The 22,486-nt window shown below is 45.9% G+C and overlaps 1 protein-coding gene and 1 pseudogene across 10 annotated transcripts in view; both read right to left on the reverse strand.

The window, feature by feature from the left end:
- Positions 1-22,486, reverse strand: part of GLIS1 (GLIS family zinc finger 1) — a 237,716-nt gene that overhangs the window by 209,521 nt on the left and 5,709 nt on the right. The window contains exon 1 of one of the 9 annotated variants that reach the window (XM_078331890.1): positions 3,535-3,598. The exons of the other annotated variants lie outside the window; for them this stretch is intronic. The gene's annotated coding sequence lies outside the window, so the exon portion shown is untranslated. Of the gene's footprint in view, positions 1-3,534; positions 3,599-22,486 lie in introns of those variants that run through there. 9 annotated transcript variants of the gene reach the window in all.
- LOC108592605 (small ribosomal subunit protein eS28 pseudogene) lies at positions 3,720-10,202 on the reverse strand (annotated as a pseudogene). The gene has a single exon (XR_013520089.1). The product of XR_013520089.1 is annotated as a small ribosomal subunit protein eS28 pseudogene (transcript).

The following is a 22,486-nucleotide window of genomic DNA, read 5'->3' on the forward strand; positions in this document are numbered from 1 at the left end:
GCACAGGACTGGTGTCGCCTAGCAAGTCAATGGCAAGGCTAATTCTCATTTCCTGGGCATCAAGAAGACAATTCAGGAACAAAAGGCACATTGGCACAGGTTTCAGCAGGTCCCCCAATGCTGTGACCCAGCTTACTTCCTGGCCCGTCCCCAGGCTGACCTCTGGCTTCCCTTCCTCAGGAAGTTCTCCGTGGCTGCCCCTCTGACCACCTGCAGTCCTTATGGTTAAAGCGCACTCCATCCTGAATACAGCGCACACTGACAGAGCCGGGCAGCCCCATCTTTGTGCATACCCGTCTCACCTCCAACGAGGCTGCAAGCTCCCTCCTGGTACATGGGGCACTTACCACAATCATTATGCATTCATTTACTTCTTTACTGTCCCTCTGCTAGAAAGTAAACTCCATGAAGTCAAAGATCATCTGTCTTGTTCACCACAGTATTTGACTTTGTGTACAAAGTGGGGCTCAAGAACTATTTATTGGGTTTATGGGTTTGTTGAATAAACGAGAGTAGGATCCCTGTCCTATGCTTCTGTGTTTACAGAAGTCGGAGCTAGAAGGGACTTTAAAATCAAGTCCAAGTCACTTGTTTGCCCTAGAATCTGATACAGTGCCTCACACATATTGGGATCTTAAAAATGTACTTGGTAACTTAAATACTATGATGTAAATATACATATACACTTGTTGATGGTGTGAAGGTGAACAAGTTGATGGGTAAGTTGTTTAACCTGGTGGTTAAATGGCTTCCTGGCTGGTTACATAGATGGGTGGGAGGGTTGGACACCTGGGAGCATGAATGGGTAAATGGGCAAATGGACAAGGAGGTGTACAGATGGAAGGGAAAGACTCATTCATATTTACTCTCCGATCTGATTCATTTGTAAAGAAAAGGTCAAGGTGTTGATGGGCTCTCCTTAATGTCAGTGACAGAAAGCCACGCCCACTTCCATGAACCCAATGGAGGCAGTTCTGATTCACCTCTGCATAGTGTAGTGCAGAGCAGAGTACATGACAGGTGTGGCGAAGGTCTGCTGCTGAGTGACTGGGTGGATGGCGATACGGATGTTCACACAGATGGTATGAAGATGGAGTGGACAGCTGGATAGGTGAAAGCCTTACTGTTGGGAAACTGGTTGGGGGACAGGTGCAAAGGGACATGGGAGTCCCCATAGATGTACAGGACGGGAGAGAGGCACTGGCACAGAACAGGTGGGGTAAAGTACAAGTCACCAGAGAACTTTGCCCACATCAGAATTTCCCTGAGGTTGCATGCTGCCCACACACTGACAGTCCACCAGCTGCAAACCCTGGCTGGGACTGCCCATTCAGCTTGTAAGAGGAGCCCCTTCTTTCTGAAGCCCCAAAGAATCCACAGTGCTACCCTAGGCTCTCCCAAGCCCCCCAGACAGCACCTGTATCCATCTCTGGGGGGCTTTCCAAATCATTCTTGACCTGGAAGCATCCCCCTCTAGATCATAAAGGCCCATGGCCTTTCACATTTCACACCTCGGAGCTGGGCACAGCTGCAGGGCCATGGAGTGGAGTCCTGGGGGCTGTGTGATAATGATGGCCCTGGTCAGACGTGCCACATCCTCTCACATGCTTTATCCTATTTTATCTTCACAAGAAGCCTGAGAGGCAGGTGGTCTTAGACAGATGAAGAATTCAGCTCAAAGAGGTGAAGGGACTTGCCCAACGTCACACAGTGAGAGGGCCAGTCTTGCTGATTCCAAATCATGCACCCTGTTGCTTATAAATTCCTCTGAGGCTCTGTATCATTCTTCATGAAGACAATGGCATCTACTTCACAGGGAGGATGAGAGATTTTCAATAAGAAGGGCCTAGAATGGTCAGTCCTACCCCTCTGACTGCTGGGGCTGAGAACCCCTGGGAAGTGCCTCCAGAGTGCCTACTGCAGGCTCCCTGGCCCCAGGTGGCTGCGAAGCTCCAACACAGGGCCTGTCATGCTCGGGCAAATGTGGTGCCTCCTGCAGACCCCCAGCACATGTGGGAAGCCAGTGCCAGGCACCCTCCCACGCATGTGAATGTTCCTAAACAGAGTAATTAGAGTGGTGTTTAGGTAACTTTTACGCAGGCCCCGTAATCAGAATCACATGTGGGAAAGAGTCCGCGATGGTGGCCAAGCTGGAGGGGATGACCAGCCCCTCCCCAAACACAACTGCCACCCCTCTGCCTTCCTGAAGTTTCTCCGACTACATGCGCCACTCACATCCTATCATAGGCCAAAAGGAAAACGCTGGTGGGTCCAAGGCCAAGCCACCCACCAGCATCTCTACAGTCATAGCATGGCACACCCAAAGACAGACACAGAGTGGACCTTCAAGACCCTCTACCAGAACTGCCGTGTAAACCCTGCAGATGAGGAGACTAAGGGAGGAACGTGATCACCACACCTGTGTGATCTTCCCAGAACCCAGGCCTAACCATGTCCTTCCCCTACGTGGAGGCCTCTATCATTACACATGTTTCAGAATATCACAGTGGACCCCATCGATGTGTACAATCATTATATGTCAATTAAAAACTAAAGAAAAAAAGAGGGTAAAACTTAAAATGTAAATAAATAAAAGCCTCTGTGGCTTCCTACTGCCTCCAGGTTCAAACTGACCTGTGTCAGCTTCTCCTCCAAGTGGGGAGAGCCCAGCAAGGAGCTCAGGCCCCAAAATCCACCAAGCTAAGTCCAGAGCACAGCTCTTTTATTGATTAGTCCTTAAACAAGTGACTTCACCTCTCCGAGCCTTAGTCTCCTATCTTTTAAATGGAGATCACAATAGGGGAATGAACTGTTTCATTCGTCTGATGGAAATCACTTGGTTCAGTGCATGGCCTGTAGCATAACCTTCAAAAGTAGTCATTGTTATCATGAACTCTTTCCCAAAAGAGCACTCACTGTGGAGTCACAGAGCCATGAGTTTGGAGTCCAGTCCCTAGTCTGACTTGCTGTGTGGCTGTAAGCAAGTCACCTGGGATCTCTGGGCTTTAGTTTCCCATTCATCTAATGGGAAGGGAGGACCTGATGATCCCTATGGGCCTCCTCTGGCGTGGCAGCCTGAGTCTGTGAGTCTGACAGGTTCTGGAAGGAGAGGCAAGGCCCCAGCTCTGTTCTCATCCTTAGGCAGTCATTCAAGGCCTAGCACAATTTCAGTCCAATCTTCTTTTGTGGCCCATTCTGGCCACTTTCAGCCATTATTTGATTTGAGTCCAATATTCATTCTGGCCCATCTCTGCTCTGGCAACACCAAATTCCTCCCCACTGCCCAATACGCCAGCTCTTTCCCTTCGACCAGGCCCTTGCACAGACAGTCTTTACCTAAAGCAGTGCTTCTCAAGCTTCAATATGCACACGAATCACCCAGAGACCTTGTGAAAATCAGATTCTAATGCAGTAGGTCTGGGGTTGAGGCTGAGATTCTGAATTTCTCCGAAACTCCCAGGCTATGCCAGTGCTGCTGGTCCACAAACCACACACCAAATAGCAAAGGGCCAGAAAGCCTTCCTCCCTGCTCACCATCTAGTGAAGGGCTTCCTCATCAGTCAAAGCTTGGCTCCAGCAACCTGCTGCTGAGAAGACTGAATCTGCAGGTGACTCATAAAGGCCCTGCAGGTCTCCTGTGTGTACAACTGATAATACCTCTGCAGCTCTGGTCATAACAAGCAGGCTCCAAGTCCATATCCTTATCAGGAACCCTTTGAAGGCAGGGCGCAGCACTGGACTCGGCTCAGCACAGGACTCTGTGGGAGGACTGCCTGAGCCCAGGAGATTGAGGCTGCAGTGAGCTATGATCACACCAGTGCAACTCCCACCTGGGTTGGGAGCAAGATCCTACCTCAAAAAAAGAGAGAGAGCCACACCAGAGAGCAAAAGGAAAGAGATGAAGAAGAAAAGACCTTTAAAAACAGGGTGGGGACAGCTCCTAAGATGGTAGCCAACTTGCCCTGAAAGCCATTAGCTAATCCAGAGAGTATAGACAGCCTCCCACAGGAGGCTCACTTGCCCTTTCTGAGGCCTCCTGAGGGCCTCACCGGCCACCTGTGCCCCAGCTTTGGGGTTTGTGGCTGGACAGGGCAATTTCTAACACCTTTCCTCCATTTCCCTCCACTTTCTCCAACCTCCCCATTCTGCGCAAAGTAACAAAGTAAAAAAAGATACGAAAGAAACCAGAAACAGCAATTTGGGTTTTACTGTTAGAAACACAAACAAGGACCAAAGTTAGCAGGAGACTGGGCTCAGCCTAAGAAAACAGAGGCACCACAAGCTCCAAGAACCACCAGCAAGTCATTCATCTTCTGAGTCTCAGCCCCATCAGCTGCAAAATTACCAGAAGCCTCACAAGAGTGTTGAAAAGATTAAATGAGCTACATAAAGAGAACAGCACCGGATTATAGCTCAGGGGTGATCCATAAATGGTCATTGCATTTCAACTGCAGAATCAGTTACCCTTTTATTGGAGTTTTGTCTAAAAAAAAAAAGTACTTTTTACCCAGTATCTCACCTGAGCCTCACAGGAGCTGGGACATGGATTATCATCCCATTTCACAGAAGAGAAAACTAAGAGATCTTCCATAGCCTGCCTGGTCCTCAAGACAGTGTGAAAATTCCGATCCACGATAGTCTAACTCTTGGCATCCCCATCTTTTCCATTGTACCAGCTAAGGGAAGCATCAAAACTAAGGCTCACATGAGATTAACAAGAAGTGCATTTTTTCCTACAAATAGTAACTAAGCCTCTCTTTTTTATTTTTTTATTTATTTTTTGCTTTTTGCTTTTATTCCTCCTCTTTTAGACCAAGCCTCTTTAGAGCCTGTGCCAGGCCTTGTACTGAGATGAGATGAATGAAGTGTGGCACTGCTCCCTGGGGAGATGGACACCCAATGTGACCATCACTGAGATGGACAGGGCAGCAGGATGTGCCACCCACTTGGATTCAGGGCCTCCTGTGCAGCAAACACTGCTTTAGTCCCTGGCAAGGCCCTGCTTCCCATGGACTTCTCCTTCTTCAACTCAAGTCTTTACTCTTTTCTTAAAATTATTTTTATTTATGTATTTGAGACAGAGTCTCACTCTTGAGTGCAATGGCGCAATCATGCCTCACTGCAGCCTTGATCTCCCACACTCAAGCAATCCTCCTGCCTCAGCCTCCCAAGTAGTTGAAGTCTCAAGGCACATGCCACCCCACCTGGTTAATTTTTTTTTATCTTTTGTAGCAACAAGGTTTCACTATGTTGCCCAGGCTGGTCTCAAACTCCTGGGCTCAAGCAATCTGCCCACCTCAGCCTCCCATAGTGCTGGGATTACAGGTGCAAGCCACCATGCCTGGCCAAGTCTTCATTCTTGAGCAAAATAACACAAAGAAACTGAGTGATCAGAGAAGGCCCTTCTGGGAGGTGATATTTAAGCAGAAAAGTCCAGAGTCCAGCATGGGCAGATGAGAACACCAGGCGGAGGGAACAGGCCGTGCAAAGGCCCTAACGAGGGGATGAGCTCCCTGTGCCCATGGAAAGGTCGGTCAGTGTGGCTCAAGTGCGGCAAGGGAGGCAGGGTCCTGTGAAGGACAAGCAGGGACACTGCATTTGGCTCAGAGACCAGGGCAGAAGAGAGGGCAGACAGAGGACTTTCAACAGAGACACTGTCAAACGACTGATATCTTAAGCCGCATTTACAGAAGCTGCTGGGTACAGCACACAGAGAGGCAAGGGTGGCAGCTGCGAGACCAATGAGGATACTCCTGCAACCACTCAGGCCAGGCAATATGCACAGGTTTGGGACTGAGGCGGGGACGCCGGCAGCAGGCAGCAAGAAGGAGCTGCCGGTGCAGGGAGACAGCCAGGGCCCACCAGGAATGGTCACTGTGCCTGATGTTACTGAGGGCACAAGTGAGCTGGATGCAGACAGGGTGACCGGGTCTGGCCCCGTGGAGGCCATGGAGGATCTGGCAAGAGCAGTCAGTGGACTGAGGAGGACAGAGAATGGGAAGTGAGGGAAGAAGGGCTGGAAACAGAAGTGGAGAACCAGGCAGTGGCAAGAGGGGGTGACATCCAGGAAGGCATGGTGGCTTTGCTTTTTGAGCTGGCAGGTCCTGGAGCATGGCTGTAGGGCAGTAGGAATGACCCCTGAAGAGGGCGAGAGTCACACTGCAGGGGAAGTCACTGTAGAAGTACAACCTCCAAGGAAGAAGGAGGGTGAATGCAAAGAGCCTGGGATGGTTTGGCTGTTGATAAAGGAGGGACATTGCTGGCTCTGCAGAGGAGCGGGAGGCAGGGCTTGGAGAGCATTCACCAGAGCTCAGAACTCCCAGATACAGACTGGGCTCTTTTGGGGTGCTATGTCTCCTCTAGCACCATTTGACAGATAGCTATAGGAGGTTCGTCTTAACCAGGCTAGAGGCCCAACAGTGAAAACAACGGCGGGGAGGGAGGCAGGAGGTGGAGGGTGTTTGGGGAGGTGTGATTACAATGAACACTAAGCTGGGCAAGGAAGGCAGTGAGGACACACAGGTGATCAGTCAGGTAAAGGGGAGGGTCAGTAGATCTGACATCCTTGTAAGGCCAGAGAGTCGTCACCTGAATGTGAGGAAAACCCCCAACTTGAAAGAAGGCCAAACAATCAACAGGTGGAACTCAAATGAACTGAATGGAAAACAGGAACACAGGGAACAAGGAAAAAGATGGTTTAATATCCTAAAAATCTCCTCAGAGAGGTATGGTAAGATACTGCATCCATAAATGGAGACGGAATGCATAAAAGTGCTTTTGCAAACTAAAAATAACTAAAATAAAAAAGAAAATGGGGAAAAGAGTCAAAGAAACTCTCCGAAACAGATCAAAAAGACAGAAAGCTAGGTATTACAAAAACATAAGAAATGTAGAGGATCAACACAGAAAGCCAAACCGGCACTGGGGGATTTCTAGAAAGCAGCAGCAGAGAAATCGTATGAAACAAATTTCAAAGAACTAGTACTCTGTCTAGAACTGAAGGTCATGAGTCTCCAGAAACAGTGGGCCCACCAAGTATCTAGTCCAATGAACGGGAAAACCCCCACATCAACAGAAAATTTCAGAACACCACAGATAGACAGAAAATTCATAAACTATCTAGAAAATTGATGGGGTAGAGTGGGGAAAATGCAGAATCTAGACCAAATATCAGAAACTGGCATGGCATTGGACTTCTCAACAGCAATGTGGGACACGGGAAGACAATGGGATTTTCTCTTCAAAATTCTTAACAGGGTCCATCTGATGCTAGACGGCCCAAGTTCAAATCCTAGACCTGCCACTTACCAGCTGTGATCATAGCCAAGGTATTTACCTCACTGGGTCTGTTTCCTCATCAATAAAATGGGCATAATGATAATCTCTATCACTTCTTTGATGTGAGGGTGAATTAATCCATCTAAAGCAGTGAGGACAGTGACTGGCACGTGGTAAGCATTTAAAGATTTGCTCTTATTAAAATAAGCCAGCCACACTATCCATCAGCAATGAGACACCTTCAGACATACATGCCTACTCACCTTTCTCACCAAGCCATTGCAGGGTATCCTCCAGCAACTTATGGGGTTAAACCAAGAAAAAGGAAAAGACAATGCAAAGAACATTTCCCCTTTCACAGGGTGCCCAGCATCTGAACACACTTATTCTACTAGGAAAATCACTCACCTTATAAGGCAAAACCCCCACTTCACCCAACACACACACACACACACACACACACACACACACACACAATCGCTGAAAATGTCAGATCCTGCAGATCCTCTGTCTCTGCTTAAATGACACCCTATCCTGACTGCACTGTAACCCAGCAGGCCTCCATTGCCCTTCCCTGCCTTCTCTCCATAGTCTGCATAGCCTGTGCCATCACTTGGTAAACTTTAGATTTAACTTGTTGAGATCCTCAACCCTTTCATATCCTCAAAGCATGTGCCAGGTAAGGATCTCAAAATCAGAGTTGAGTTTACGCACCTGAAGTCCTGCTTTGGAATGCAGTGGCCACTGCCTACTGTTAATATCCATTGTCTTAGGACTCACAATGCCTACATTAATACCCTGTTACACGTAGTCCCAGTGGGACACTGCTTTACCCCAAGAACTGTGATGCAGCTGGGGCAAGAGGAAGGAGGGAGGGGTAGTGCAAGTAAAACAGGGGTGGAGTGGGAGTTGAAGAAAATGAAATCTTCTGTGGAGAAAGGAGAATGCTCAGACATTGCTTGTGGGAATGTAGGACAGCCATTATGGAAAACAGTATAGGCCAGGAGCAGTGGCTCATGCCTGTAATCCCAGCACTTTGGGAGGCTAAGGCAGGTAGATCGCCTGAGGTCAGGAGTTTGAGAATAGCCTGACAAACATAGTGAAACCTCTTCTTTACTAAAAATACAAAAAAATTTGCCTGGTGTGGGGCAGGCGCCTATAATTCCAGCTACTTAGGAGGCTGAGGCAGGAGAATCACTTGAACCCAGGTTGCAATGAGCCAAGATCACGCCATTGCAGTCCAGCCTGGGCAACAAGAGCGAGACTCCACCTCAAAAAAAAAAAAAACGCATAGAGGTTCCTCAAAAAATTAAAATTAGAGCTACCCGATGATCCAGCAATCCCATTGCTGTGCAAAAATCCAAAAGAATGGAAATTAGTATATCTGAGGCCCAGCACAGTGGCTCATGCCTTTAATCCCAGCACTTTGGGAGGCTGAGGCTGGTGAATCACCTGAGGTCAGGAGTTCGAGGTCAGACTGGACAACATGGTGAAACCCTATTTCTACTAAAAATACGAAAATTAGCCAGGCATATCCCTGTGTGCCTATAGTCCCAGCTACTCAGGAGGCTGAGGCAGGAGGACTGCTTAAATCCAGGAGGCAGAGGTTGCAGTGAGCCAAGATCATACCACACTGCACTCCAGCCTGGGCAACAGAGCAAGGCTCTGCCTCAAAAAATAAAAAAGGATATCTACGTCACCATGTTTATTATAGCACTATACCCAATAGCCAAGAAGGGATCAACCTAAGTGTCCATCAGTAGACAAATGGATAGAGAAAATGTGGTATAAATACACAATAGAATATATTCAATCATAAAAAAGAATGAAATCCTGTCATTTGCATCAACATGGATGGAAATGGAGGTGGTTATGTTAAGTGAAACAAGCCAGACACAGAAAGAAAAATATTCTATGTTCCTCATACTCATACGTGGGAGCTTAAAAAGCTGTTCTCATGGAGGCAAAGGGTAGAATGGTGGTTACCAGAGGCTGGAAAGGGTGAGGGAAAGAAAAGAGAAGCTGGTTAATGGATACAAAAATAGGCAGAAGAATAAGATCTAGCATTTGATGACTACAGTTAACAGTAATAGTTCAAAATAGCTGGAGGAAAGGAACCAGAATGTTCCAACATAAAAAGGGGGTGAATGTTTGGGATAATAGATGTCCTGATTGTCCCCTGCAATCATTACACATTGTATGCATGCATCAAAATACCACACCTGCTCCAAAAATATGTACAACTATTATATATCACTTTTTTTAAACTTGGATCAGAGATGCTTTATGTAAAGGTCCATCTCAATTTACGTGTGGCAGCACAAAATAAAGCATCAGATTGTGACACACCATTTCCATGGCAAGCGGTCGAATCCAACACGCAAAACCCAGCGAGCAGCCAAACAGTGTAACCTCCGGGCCTCTCGCTGGGACTCCAACAGGGTCAGCAAGTCGCCCTTGCGCACGGGGCCTTTTACATTGCGGATGCTGGAGCAGCTCATGTCGTCCATAAATTCCATGCGCACCTGCGTGCACTGAGAACGGGTCCTGCCCAGGACCTTGGTGACCCTGGCCAACTTGACAGGCTGCACATGGCTGCTATCCATGATGGCGGCTCGGCAGCAGTCTGGTGGAGCTATATATCATATTTTAAAAAAGAAATAATCAAGGTTCTGAGCCTTGGAAACATAGTGAAACTCCTTTGCTACAAAAAATACAAAATTATCTGCACATGGTGGCGTGTGTCTGTGGTCCCAGCTACTCTAGAGGCTGAGGTAGAAGGATCATTTGAGCCCAGAAGGTCCGGCTGCAGTGAGCCGAGATCACACCACTGCACTCCAACCTGGGTGACAGAGCAAGATCCCATCTCATAAAAAAAAAAAAAAAAAAAAAAAAGTTTCTGGCACACAGTAGGTACTCTGTAAAAATATATTAAATGACTGAAAGAAACAAACAAAAATCACCTTTTATAAAATAAATTTTTTATAAAATAAATAAAAATCATTTATTGAATGACTGAAAGGAAAAAAAAAAGATGAATCCTCATGTGTCATAATAGGAAGCCAGTAGCCAGTAAATACACTTGATCTAGAAACAGGAGCAGAAATCTTATTTAGGGCAGCCTAATCCCGGCTCTACCGCTCACCAGCTGAACGTCCCTTTCCTCCTCCACATTTGTTTCTTCATCTGCAAATCAGGGATAGTAACAGCAACTCCTTCCTAGGGCTGCTGGGAGAATGAAAGGAATTATGTTTGTAAGGCACCTGGAGCACGCCTGGACAGTAAATGCGCAGGGTTACCTTCCACTGTTTTTATTTGTGTAACTGAGATGCACAGAAGAAAATGCCAGAAAAAAATTACTGAGGTGAAGACCAGGCTGTTGTGTTATCCAGATGCACACACCTGGTGCCCCCTGGAGGTGGGCACCATAGCAGCCCTGGCCGAAGGCAGCTTCCTCTCTGGAGGGTGACAGCGGAGGAAGGGGGCTCTCTCTAAAGCCTTATTTTATTAGGTGATTTTAAAAACTATGTTTGGCATTATTTTGCTAAAAATAAAAGTTTATTTTTAGAATTTTAATAAAACAAGTTCCCACAATAGTAATAATAACAAACAATGGAACTTGGTGAATGACAAAAAGAAAGCAATGAAGGAAAAGACAAAAGAAAATCTTGGAAATTTGACATAAAATTCAATTTTTTATTCCAAAATCATCATAAAAATGTATTAAGACAGCAGACTCATAAAAATATTAGTAACAAATATGATCAAAAAGGCATTAACATCCTAAATGACCGCACTTTAAAAATCTCAATTTTAAAAATTGTATAAGTAAAATATTCAGATGCCCAGCATAAACAACAATTTGCAAAAGAGGAGATAAGAACCCTGAGTCAACACACAGTATCTGTTTGATCATACTAATAATCAAACAAATGTATGATAACAACCAGATGTTATTTCCATCTTCAAACCAGGAACATTTTGAAACACTGGTGAAGATACAGTACTCTAGGACAGCACTGCCTGCAGCAGTAAAAATCAGTGTACCCTTCCCAAAGAGCTATGTGGTAATATGTGTTAAATGTCACCACCCTATAGCCTAGTAATTTCCACTTCTGGGAATCTATCCTTCAAAATAATCAGAAACGCAAATGAAGATTACTATATAAAGATGTTCACTGCAGCATTAGCTTTACTGGGGGGAAGCTGAAAATTCTGAACCATTATGCACATGCAAGTAATATATATACATATTTGTATTCACATAAACTATCTCTGAGAGGCCAGACAAAAGAGAGAAGAGGAAGGCTCTCCCTAAGGACCCTTTTTGGACCTTCTAAATTTTGGACCATTTTAATGTATCACCTATTCAAAACACTTCAAAACATTTAATAAAACGTAATATGCAGGCCAGGTGTGGTGCCTCAGTCTATAATCCCAGCACTTTGGGAAGCTGAGGTGGGAGTATTACTTGAGCCCAGGAATTCAAGACCAGCCTTGGCAACATGATAAAAACCCGTCTCTATAAAAAAAATTAGCCAGGTGTAGTGGCGTGTGCCTGCAGTCCCAGCTGCTTGAAAGGCTGAGGTGGAAAATCGCCTGAGCCCGGGGAGGAGGAGGCTACAGTGAGTTGTGATCGGGCCACTGCAATCCACCCCTGGGTGACAGTGAGACTCAATCTCAAAAAAAAAAAAAAAAACATAGTAGGCCAGGCGCAGTGGCTCACGCCTGTAATCCCAGCACTTTGGGAGGCCAAGGCAGGTGGATCACTTGAGGCCAGGAGTTCGAGACCAGCCTGTCCAACATGGTGAAACCTCATCTCTACTCAAATACAAAAATTAACTGGGCATGGTGGAGCATGCCTATAATCCCAGCTACTCCAGAGGCTGAGGTGGAAGAATCTCTTGAACCTGGGAAGCAGAGGCTACAGTGAGCTGAGATTGAGACACTGCACTCCAGCCTGGGTGACAGAGTGAGACTCTGTCTCAAAAAAAAAAAGTTTCTGAATGTTTACAAAGGATGTTAATAACATAGAAAAAGTTTATTATGTTCAATGTTAAGTTTATTATTTATTTCTTTATTTTTATTTATTTATTTATTTATTTTTTTGAGATGGAGTCTCACTCTGTCACCCAGGCTGGAGTGCGGTGGCTCAATCTCAGCTCACTGCAACCTCCGCCTTCCGGGTTCTTCAAGTAATTCTCCTGCCTCAGCCTCCCAAGTAGCTGGGATTATGGGCCCATGCCACTACACCCAGCTAATTTTTGTATTTTTAACAGAGACAGTGTTTCGTCATTTTGGCCAGGCGGTCTCAAACTCCTGACCTCAGGTGATCTGCTTGCCTCAGCCTCCCAAAGGGCTGGGATTACACGCGTGAGCCACCGCACCTGGCCTTAAGTTTAAATGTAAGTATATAAGACTATATTCAGAATGATCTCAATGATGTAAAACTATACTAATACACAGACAAGCATAGAAAAAATACTAAAAAGAAACTTACCAAAATGCAAACAGTAATCATTACTGAGGGTGAGATTCCAAACAAGTATTATTTCTGTCTTTCCATGTTTGCATACTTTCCAAAGCTTCTACAGTAAGTATATAGTACTTACATGTGTGGAAAAAATAAAGAGCATTACATTGAATTATCTTTAAAGGGTCAGCCACTTCCCAAAGAAGGACTAGGAGTAAAAACTAAGTAATTTGTTCAAAGTCAGGAACCCACAAGAATAAACCAATATTCTACCATTCCCATCTAAGCTGCTGCTCAGGGCACTGTCAGCACGTTTCCAGTTCCAGCGATGAGCTGGCTCTGGGATACCCACTAAAGAACCGGCAGAAGCCTCCCACCTGGGCCAGCCACTCAAATGCCACCTCTCATGGAAGAGTGCCTCTCTTGTCAGTGCTGTCTTATGAACACTCTGAAAACAGGACAGACTCTAGGACTCACATACACATCTCCAACAGGAGGCAGGCCTAGTGACCAGCATGCCAGCCCCACCTCAATGCTTCTATGGCCATCTAATCACCCTCTCAACTGGAGGCTCCCCAAGGCAGATGCCAAGGATGCTAGAGAGCCTAGCATGTGACAATAGTGTTAGGCAACAGGTGAGGAACAAATGAATAAATAAAAGAATGATATTCCAGACTAATGCTGTCCAACAGAACTTTCTGTGATGGAGGAAACACTCTATATTTGCATTTTCCAATATAGTAACTACTAGCTAGCCATGTGTCTACTGAGCACTTAAAATGTACCTGGTATGACTGGGAAACTAAATTTTAGATTTTATTTAATTGTAATTCATCTAAATAGTCATGTGTTCTTGTGAAAAAGCAAACATCACAAGACAGTTTTAAGATTAAAAAGGATGATCTTTTATTTTATTTTTAGAGATAGGGTCTTGCTCTGTCACCCAGGCTGGAGTGGCTTGATTCCAGTTCACTGCATCCTTGAACTCCTGGACTCAAGTGATCCTTCCCCTCAGCCTCCCAAGCAGCTGGGACTACAGGTGCATACCACCACACCCAGCTAATTTTAAAATTTTAAAAGTAGAGACAGAGTATCACTATGTTACCCGGGCCGGTCTTGAACTCTTGGCTTCAAGCAATCCTCCTGCCTCGGACTCGCCAGTAGCTGGCTCTACAGGTGCATGGCTATTAAGATGATTAATTTTTAAAAAGATGATTAGTCCAGTGCCTAACAGTGCTCAATAAATCATCACTGTGAGACAATGAAAAAAAACGAAGAGGAGGAAAAGCAATAGGAGGAGAGTTCCCAACAGCCTCACCTGCTCAGCCAACATCAAACAATGGGAATTTACTTGTCTCCATCCCCCACCCCACCCCCAGCAAATAGCTCTTCAGTATTCTGAGTGCATAGCAGTGAGAGCATGGAGAGAGTGAGAATGGGAGGAGTGGGGAGGGAGAGGTATCAAGCTGGGACAGGAGAGGCCCTGCAGACTTGCTGAAGGAGGAAGGCTGCTGGCCTCTATTGCCTGAGACAGTAAGGGGGTATTCACTCCAAGAAGAAAGCTTAAGCCATTAGAATCGGCAACAGGTGTAAGAAAAGGGCTTCCCAAGGCAGTCCCCAGGCCCAGGATTTAACACTCTGTCCAGTGTCCTGCAGAGGGCTGCTCTGCAAACTCAAGTTCGACCTGTCCTCAGAATTCCCAGTCGTTAGCCATCTAGAGAGCCCTTTTCCGCCCTACCTCACTGATCCTCACACTAGCCCGGCCAGAGGAGCAAGCACCTATTTCCATTCTACAACTCAGCAGGCCAAGGCTTGGTGAGATTGTCTGAGGTCATGAGGCTAAGACTGGCTGGTGAACTGGAGTCTGCCTAGGACAGACACAAATGATAAGGGGGTGATGCTGCAGAGAAGGCTGGAAACTCAGCCAGCCTGAAGGGGGAATCTGCAAACACCCGCCCTTCTCGGGCTCTGAGCTCCAAGAAGCCAGGGCTCCATCTCTTGGTTCTCCTCGGTGTCCTAGGGCAGAACCCAACACTGGGAGCATCCTATAAATATGGATGAGCCGACCAACCACCAGCCAAACACAGGTATGGCCATTCCAGTTTTCAGGCTACTTTCACATACTTCATCCCATCCGCCCCTAATAATTGGCCAGACAGGGATCACTCTCCCATTTTACAAATGGGGAACTGAGGCTCAAAAATTGAGAGCCACTCAGGGTTGCTGTACAGAAAATCTGCTTGGAGAACTTCCCAGGAAACCCCGCCTTGACTGGAGAGGAGCAGATTAATCCTGCCGGGGTCCTGTGTTCTTTCTATTCTCTGGTCTATCCTCTATCAACAAGTCAGAGATGTGTTCATGACATACCCTGCCTCCAAGAAGCCCACAGTTCCATGGGGAAGGAAAAATGAACCCAAGCATTGGAACACCTGACTCTTTCATGACAGAATGAGTGGCAAACAGCAGTCAGACAATGAAGGAGGGACAGGTTAACTCTGGCTGGAGGAGGAAGGATTTTGACTGTGATGAGATGGAACGCCCAGTAGGTGGCAAGGCATGGAGAAAGAGCGGGTGGGCCTGCAGCTGACACCTGCCAGCTCTAGAACTCCGGGCATTTAGCCTCTCCAGGCCTCAGCTTTGTCATCTGTAAAATAAGGATGCTAATACCCACTGCGCAAGGAGTGAATACAGAAATAATTAATGGCCTCATGGGACATCTACTCACAGCAGGGCTCAAGAAATGGAAGCCACTACATTACTGCAGGGCTAGCCAGGCATGGGGACATGGAGAGTAGGACAGTCCTGGCATCATAGGTTTAAGAGGAAGAATCAAGGTAATTCCACTGGATATTAGAGTCTGACAGCAACTCCCCACCCAATAAACCAGGGAAGAGGTGAAGGTGTGCCTCCTGACCCACCCCACAGACAACCCCCATCCTACTGGACACCACAGGCTGAGCAGGCATCTTGGACTGACCCAGGACCAGGACCTGTCAGATGTGCTGAGGCAGCCCACACCCACCTGCCTCCCTAACCCCCATCCTCCTAGGGGAAACCACCATGACCACCAACCAGACCTGCATCCTCCATCACTGCAGTTCAAGCCTCAGTTTGACCCCAAAGTCCTTATTCTTGTAATTACACCAAAAATATTTTAAAAGCAGAGTCTGGCAATAGAGTACTGCAGTGCAGAGGAGAAACAATATCATACAGAGTCAGGCCTGGGACCTAGCCCAGCTCTCCACTCACAAAGACCAACAACCACAGCTCATCTCTGGGACACACCTGCTGTGCTCCAGCCCCTGAGCTATGTGTTCTATGGACACTCATCTTAATCCCCCTAGCAACCCATGAGACAGGAACTATCTCCACTTTTCAAATGAGGAAGACTGGGGCTCAGAATTCGACAAACTTGCCCAAGGCCTAGCAGGTGATGTCATCAGGATCCAAACTCAGTTCTTACTCTAAAAGCCATGTACTGCCTTTGCACAAGTCACATGGCCTCTCTGAACCTTAGTCTTCCCATCTACCCAAAGGGCGCTTGAATGAATAACATGATTTCGGGAAAGCTTTACAGTTTACAAAGCCCACAATGGTGCCTAGAGAAGGGCCAGGAGGCCAGTACATCCCCCAGGGACTCTAAGCCTGTCCTGGAGTGGGGATCTTGGGTGTGGACACTAATCGCCACCGCAGCAGGGTTGCCAAGAGCTACCATCCTCTGGCTCCCAGCTCTCAATTCCAACACTTGGTCCAAAGTTCCTCTTTATCTTTAAGAAATCTGGGTATGATGTGTAGCAACCACTAGTATCTGCTCTTTAAGCCACAAGATGAGACACATGACACAGCACTTGGGGCTTTGTCTGAAAGGGAGGACAAGCATGTGACAGAAAGCGCCAATCCTGGCCAAGAGGCCAATGGCCAATCACTGCAGGACAGTCATCAGGCCCCAAGCTCCAGAGCCTGCAAGCCCTGAAGCCAATCCTCCCCAGAAGGAGGGGAGAGGGAGGCCCAGCTGGGTGAGGAGACTTCCCCAGGGTCACTAGCAATCAAGGGACAGACCTTATTTTGAAGACCCCAAGACAGTGTTGGAAAGAGAACATGATGGTATCTGCATGTGAGAACTCATGTAGAATTTACTGGCATCTCAGCATCATAAGACAGAGCAAGAAAAAAAAAAAAGAATTTACTAGCATCTCACATGTGCTGAGAGCTTACCATATGTTCAGCCTTGCAGGAAAAACAAGAACATCAAACACAGCTCCTCCTTTACAGGCTACAGGCTCCTTGAGGGCAGGGACTGGGCAGTAGTACATTCCCAGACTTCCTGGACACGCACTTGGAGCCAGCCCTGGCCCCGTGCTGGCCATACAGGGTCCAAGAATAATGACACTCTGCCCTTGTCTTCAAGGATGCAGAAGTAAATAGGAAATTGCCATAGAATATGACCAGGGCTATGGCAAAAGGAAGGGTAGAAAGAAGGGAAGACTTTGAGGAGGAGGTGGCATTTGAGCTGGGCCTTAAAGAACCAGTAGGGTCAATCTGGTGGAATGCAAGGGAGGGAAAGCCCTTCCAAGAAGTTCTATTTACCATTTACATGGTAGTCATAACAATAACAATTATTATAATCCCAACATTAATTGACCATTTACCATGTGCCAATCTCTGTTCACTTATAAATGTGTTAACTCATTCCACCCTCACAACAGACTTTGGAGATCATTACTATTATTATCCTCATGTCACAGACAAGAAAATTGAGATCCAAAAAGCTGCCTAACTTGCCAAGGTCCCCAAGTTAGTACACGGAACCAGGATTCAAACTTCGTGGCCTGGTTCCACACCCACAGCCTCAGCACCCTATACACTCCTCAGATATGAACTTCATGCCAGCCTTTGTGTTGGACAGGAGAATACAAAGATGTATCTTTGAATATCATCTATTTTCCCATTGTTCCAAAATGATTTAAGGAGGCACAAAGATGACTAAAAAGAAGTTCACAGATTATAAGGAAAGAAGGACAGGTAAAGAGAAAATTCCAGGTCTGAGGATGCGTAAGGAAAAGTCTGCTGCTGCGAGCAGACATCAGCAAGAAATGGAACTGGCTCGGCACGAAAGCCTTGAACACCAGATCTAAGGGCTCAGATTTTTCCCATTGGCCAGCTGGCTGTCAATCTACATGCCAAGAATAATTTCACAGAAGATCTTTAAAGCATGTACCAAAGACTATCTGTAGGACAAATCGACATCTCTACAGGTGTGTGTAGATGCTGCCATGGTGGATAAAGTACATACCAACTTAAAAGAGCTCTTTAAATTAGCAGATACCTAAACTTCATTAGTATCTTCTGCTTCAAGAGATACTAAAAGTATAGCTGCTCTCATGTGAAGAGTGGAAAGATTTTTGTCCTTATATTTAGAACATGTGGATACCCCTGCTGTCAGGGATGGGAGGCAACACAGAGGTTTTAAGCGAGAAGTTCTAAGGACTCGAGGTCTGGGATTTTTGCTCTGCATCCACCCGAGAACCCCTCCTCACCAAGCCCCTCGATCTGTTTGAAATCATCCGTTTGAAGGCCCAAAGAAGAGCCTGCCCCAGCGAGGAGCCCTAGCACAGAGATATTCTCACAAAGAGCGATACGTAAGTACAAATGACTGTTTGATCAATCATTTGGCCTCAGCGTGGGATTTGGTTAGAATTAAAGCCATCTGGCTTAGGGGGGAGAGAACGGGGAGCGGGGGACGGGGAGAAGACAAGCAGGCGGGAAAAAGACCCACCCCCCTCCCCCAAAAAGCATTGTTAAACTATAACGAGTAAAAACAGTAAAGTTCCTGCTGTTATTTCAGCCTAAGCCACTTAATCCATCAGCACGTAAAGCAACTTATTTTATGACCTTTCCCTTTAAAAAATAAATCAGAATACGATGCCTTGAATTCAGATATCTCTGAAACACACTACTCATCCCTCCCAGTGAAATATCCTGTTTCATAAACCTTCTTCAAGATACTTGAAACTGCAGATCACTAAATGCCTTGCTTTAGGCATCTGACATTCCAGAGAATTAATATTTAAACTTATTATAGGAAAAAAGAATTGAGTTTGGTTGAAGCATGAAATATTTAATAGTGTCTCCAAGTTAGAAACCTATTTTGTTTCGCACTGAAAATGCCAACGTTATTACCTGGGCTTTGCACTCAAATAAGATAAAATGCAAAGGCAGTCTTGAGATTAAACCTACAATTACAGCTGTTTTCTCCAGAGAGACGGGGAGTGAGGCAGGTTTGGGGAGTAGAAGTGACTGTGTTTCATTTTTACGATATGCTTAAAATTATATTATCATTCTCTGCCTTGAGGGTTGGACTTGAGACTGCTGAAGCTACTTAACCACCGAAAACGGTGTCAAAATCAGTGACTCCGCGGAGGCCTATTCTCAAGCTCTTGAAACCGTGGTCATCTTGGAATGGGCCGGCTGATGGGCAAAACTCTACAACTTTCTCTGCTCGATAGGACAAAAGTATTAAGTGGTTTAGGACAAAAATTAAGCTTCAATTGACACAGTGGATCCTGGCAGCCTCTGCCGGCACGTGTAATTTATTTACGGGGTTGGAAAGTTGGCAAAATATATCATCAACCCTTACACAAACTTCTACTAGGTATTAAATACCCAACCCTCTGAGAAGTAATTCATATAGTCCAGCAGCGTTCCAAAATAAACCCAATCTCCAGCCCTCTGGAGAGCTTAAAACAGCAAATGGGATCTGTATTTTTCAAGTCAGGTTTATAGTACTCCCTGGTTTCTTGCTAAAGCCCAATTTCTTGCAAACCTGTTGTTTAAAAACAAAAGTAACATCTAACAGAGTAATCTGGTTGCTAAAAAGACACAAATAGGAACAGGCTGGGCCGCATGGCAAGCAGGGCCATCCTTCATACTTCATACACTCCCCTTCAGACACAGCGGCACATAGGAAGGTAAAAATGCCCCGGAACAGGACGGCTCCTGCCAGTCCATCTTCAGAATCAGTAAGACTCCTTAAGAATGTACACGTTCTCATGAACGCACGTGCAAGGCCACAGATGTAACCAGTCGTGGGACCTTTACCTTCCATAGGGGGTCATCTAGCTCATTCATCATTTTACACAAAAGACCCATTTCTCACAAGCAAACTCTCTAAGTTCAATCTGATCCCCAGCCTGTTCTTCGTCCCAAGCCCTGCTTCATCCCACCAAGTGTTTAACAGGAAATAATTGTTTAATAGGTCCCGGAGCCAATGTGCTCAGGGAAGCACGTATTCTACAGTCAGGCATGGTGGGGATCTTGAAGAATTTTCATCCAACAATGTCTTTGGAATGGGTAGAGAGGAGACTATGACCAGGGCCCTGGCAAGGAATCTCCCTAAAAGGTAGGACTGACTCAAACAGGGACTATTACCTGCAATACCCAGTCAGGATGGGAGTTGCCACTGCTTCTGAGAAGCAGTCTCTCCTAGGGGCCCCCTCCATGGTCTCAGAGAGTCCTTTTCCAGACCTTAGATTCCTGAAGATCCTGAGTCACTGGGAACATTCACCTTCCCCTAGTTCTGCAGCAGGGGAGAAGCATTGCCCTGCGGAGGCAGAGTGTCCCCTATAAGTCACACCTCAGTTCGTTGGCTGAGACTGAGAAAGGGGTGCTCTGGGATGTGGCTGTCTGGGCCTCCTGCTGCCTTCCTCCAGGTTTGGGGAACACTCAGCTCTCTAGAGCCACATCCTCTCCTTCCCAGTTGACTGGGTTTGAGAGGCTGGTCCTGAAGAGTGGTGTTTTTTCCGAGGAAAGTACTGGCTCTGCTGTCAGGCTGACCTGAGTTCAAATTTGAGGCTCTACTGCTTACTATATGCACAACCTTGGACCAATCACTTTGCCTTTTCAATCCTCAGTCCCCCCATCTTTAAAATTAAAACGGCGCCTCCTTTCCTCCTAGGGCTGTTGGGCATAATTAAATGTGATCACGTCTCTAAAGCATCTCACCTGGCACAGAGCAGGTGCTCAGCAAAGGTTAGTTGATCTCCCTCTGCCCCATCCCTTCTCTGTTCATCTTTAGCAGTTTAGAGTTCAAGTGTATAACCCGGTCTGAGTCAAAAGTGGCCTCTTCCTACACCCGGATCCTTCCAAACCTTCAGCCCAGTTAGTGTGGAATCCTGGAATATCAGCAGGCAAGGGCTATGGGTCACCCAACTGAACTCCCTATTTTACAGATGGGAAAACCAAGGCTCAAAGCACAGGGCATGGCCCACTGCATAGAGGCTGCACAATGGCTCATGTGTTAGCTCCAGGCAGGCCCAATCATAACCACCAAATAAATTCAGGCTATCCAGGAAATGCGTTATTCAGTTAACCGACTGAAGGTCTCCTCTCATCTGACTCAAACGCTGACTTTACAAACACAGCTCGTCATGCTAACAAAATCCGCCTCTCCGCCGGAAACCTACTGAAGGAATAACCCTTTGGAGTTTAAGGGGAAGAAGGGAAAAAGAAGAAAACAGATGCTTTAAGTGACTTTCAACTCTGAGACCACTGGGTTAGGGTTGTATTCTCTCCACCCCCTACCCAGCCCAGCCTTCTGCTTTCTTTCAGTTTCTTATAAATATGGCTTTGGGAGACCAAAGTAGCCACACGAAACTACTTTTCTCCCCCTCTTTTCTGCTTTCCTTACTCAGTAACTAAGCTGTCGGTCCCTGGACTTTGCTTCCAATACTGAAAGCTTTTTTTTTTTCATTGTAAACTATTAATTTGGGCAGCGGCTGTTGATAAACAAAAAGTCCATTTTTAAACTGCTAGAATCATTAGCACAGTAAAGGCGAACAGCACAAATATTTCAGGAGTTTGGTCTTTTTTCCTGGCCCTGGTATTACAGCTGTGCTTTTTGCATAATGGAGTCCAAGTTTTCAAAGCCCTCTGCAGACTCTGTTTCATTTCTTCTCCCCCTTGAACTGAATGTCTTTGTTTCTTTAAATACAAAAATAAACTACCCCCACCAAAAGAAACCACACAACTCTCCAGGTCCAAAGTAATTGCAACAGAAATCTATATCAGAAGAAAAATGAACAAATCACACATTGTAATTTAACTTTGAATATAAATGTATATGTAAGGTGAGGTTGCTGAAATACCACCTTATCGTTGAAAACAGAGAATTCTTTTCCAAGACAACTGAAAGAAGGAAGGGAAATTATCCTCCGTGATAGTCACTGGTCAATTTCCCAATAAAGTTTATTTGTTTGTTGTTTTTTCCCCTAATCCTATCCAAAACAGACTGAAAACCCTATCCCAAACTTTAGTTTCTCCCGTCGTTCAGGATACTGGCCAAACTTCACAAAATAAAACTGAAGAAAATGATGATAATTATGCAACATTCAGAACAAAGAACATAAGAATATATATTTTTTTTAATGATTCATTGTGCACTTATGCCTGTAATGGGATTTTAACGCACTGTAAAAATAAGTGTGCTGGCTCACTAAGCTTCTCATGCAAATGAAACGCAGGGAGATGAGTAACTCTGAGATGAGGTTAGTATTGTTTTTTTTTTTCCAGAAGGAGAAGGATGAAGAAAAATAGCATATAAAAAAATTTACATTTTTAGATCACAGATAGAGCAACATGCCTATGGATGTGGTTCCGCAGCACTGAAGCTCTGCAGACCACAGTCCCTCTAAGCCCGCTACAGGTAAACTATCGAGAAACACCAAAACCCAAATTAAA

This window comes from Callithrix jacchus, chromosome 7 (genome assembly GCF_049354715.1).
Source record: "Callithrix jacchus isolate 240 chromosome 7, calJac240_pri, whole genome shotgun sequence".
NCBI classification, from domain to species: Eukaryota; Metazoa; Chordata; class Mammalia; order Primates; family Cebidae; genus Callithrix; species Callithrix jacchus.